This window comes from Mirounga leonina, unplaced genomic scaffold (genome assembly GCF_011800145.1).
Source record: "Mirounga leonina isolate KUSES-001 unplaced genomic scaffold, KU_Mleo_1.0 Mir_99, whole genome shotgun sequence".
Classification (NCBI taxonomy): Eukaryota; Metazoa; Chordata; class Mammalia; order Carnivora; family Phocidae; genus Mirounga; species Mirounga leonina.
Window position 1 is genome coordinate 8414516 of NW_023270971.1, and position 2310 is coordinate 8416825.

Consider the following 2310-nt stretch of genomic DNA (forward strand, 5'->3'; position numbering starts at 1 on the left):
GGAAGCCTGCTTCTTCCTCTCCCTCTGCCTCTCCCCCTGCTCATGTTCTCTCTCTCTGTATCTTGCTCTCAAATGAATAAATAAAATCTTAAAAAAACAAAAAACAGAAGCAATACAAATACTACTACTCAAGTTGTTTGTTACCCTGGAAACTTAAAAAGCCTCAGTGAAATCTTCAGTGCATCATTGTCCAAGAACAATCAAACCAAGAGACATTCTTCTATTGGATTAAACAGCAAACAAACAAGAAACTTCCATTAAAGAAGGGAATAGAGCTCTCTCTATTATAAACATTTTACCCCAAACACTGCCCATATAGACAACAATAAACAGAGCAATAGGGAGGGGAGAGAGGGGAATAAAAGAATGAGAGCTAGGAAAGATAGATTGAGGGTTCTAACATGTATTCAATAGAAGTTTTAAAGGAACAAAGAAGGACATAATTTGAATAAAAGTAGCTGATTTTTCCCCCCAGAATGAAAGGAAATCACAGTTCAGATTAATAGGGAACTGCTAGTGGTGAGAAGGATAAATAATGGTAAGTCCACATGTAGACACATCATAATCACCCCTAAGAAAAATCAAAACAAAACAACTCATATAACCAGGGATCAAAGACCAATTATTTGCAAAGGAATGACAGTTAAACTGAAAACAGACTTTTCATTAGCAACACTAGATGTCCATTCTGGGCAGTGCTGAGGACAAATAGTCAATCAAGAAATGTTACCCAACCAATCATTCAAAAATCTAGAACAAAATAAAGAATTGACAGGCATATGAAGATTTACCCAAACCAAAACAACTATTAAAAGGGAAGGGAACTCAAAGGGAGGGCATGAAGTTTAGAAAAGTACAATGAGGTGTTGTATGAAAGGAGAAAAGGTCATCACTCCCATTGACAAGGATGGAAGAGGCCCTCTGTCCTCATAACAAACATACAGTTAAGGCATTGCTACCTACTTTGTGGTATCTAACCAACGTTTTTGCATGGAGGACCATAGGGGAAGGGAGGGAAAATTGAATGGGAATAAATCAGAGAGGGAGAAAAAACATGAGAGACTTTTAACTCTAGGAAACAAACTGAGGGTTGCTGGAGGGGAGGGGTGGGGGATGAGGTGATGGGCATTAAGGAGGGCATGTGATCTGATGAGCCCTGAGTGTTATATGCAACTGATAAGTTATTGAATACTACATCTAAAACTAATGATGTACTTACTATATATTGGCTAAGTGAATTTAAATAAACAAAGAAAACAATGAGAACAAATCTTAAACTATTGGTAAATGTTTAGGGGACTATAAAAATAATTACAGTTGTTTTAATTAAACTTTTATTTTGAAGTAACTAGATACCATATAATTGTAAGAAAGAGGACCAATTCTGGAGGGAGAGCTCTTGTTTATAGTAAAATATTGAGGGCTGACTGATAAATGGGGTAGGGGGAGGATGATTGGAAAAATCAGCATTTTTATTTGATTATAACATAGACCAATTCATGCAAGCATCATTAATGTGGGATATTATGCTAAGAAGCAGGACATGATTTCTGTACTGAAGAGCCTGACTTCATTTTTTGATGTTTGTCAATAGGCTGTAAGCCTCATCCTTAGCTCTTCCCTTTCTGGCCAGTATCTGGGAAAGGTGATAAGAAAGCCAGCTGTTCCCTCTTTTTGATGCTGGCAGGAGTTTCAAGTCAATTAAGCCTCAGCCCACCTATAAAAAAAACCTCATCCAGGCTGCACCCCCTTCCTTTCCCTATTCTCCCTCAACCCATGTTTGGGCCAGCTTGGGAAATCTGCCCTGCTCTCTCAAAACAAAAAACACTTCTTTGAGTAATATATCTTGTTCATTCCTTATTGATATGTGTATGGCCTCAATCAATCTCAGCATCCCAACCATATTTTGCATGGGGTCTATCCTGTTTATTCAGTCTTAAAGTACTTAGTTATAAGGTAAAAAAAAAAAATTATACGTATAAAATATTCAGTGGAGAATCAAGACCACACTTTGGGTGATCAAAATTGAGATCACTAATGAGGGGTAGATACACATAGTGAGCCTCCAAGGGTATACCCTGAGAAGGACATGCCACCTAGGTAGTTTTCCAACTGAGAAGGCATAATTTATAAATCAGTCCTGAGCAAACCAAAATGAGAAACAGCCCATTAAAAAGGGGGGGGGGGGAGAGACAGATTTTAGTCTTCAAAAATGTCAGTATCATAAATGACAAAGAAAGGCTATAGAAACACATCAAATTAGAGACCTGTCAACTAAAGGTAATACCTGCCTCCAGACTGGGTTCTGTG

The 2310-nt window shown here is 37.8% G+C and overlaps 1 non-coding gene across 1 annotated transcript; it reads left to right on the plus strand.

Moving 5' to 3' along the window:
- Window positions 1-863: 863 nt before the first annotated feature.
- On the plus strand, window positions 864-989 carry LOC118006841. The gene has a single exon (XR_004678207.1). It is a non-coding gene; the product is annotated as a U6atac minor spliceosomal RNA (small nuclear RNA).
- The last annotated feature ends 1321 nt before the right edge of the window (window positions 990-2310 follow it).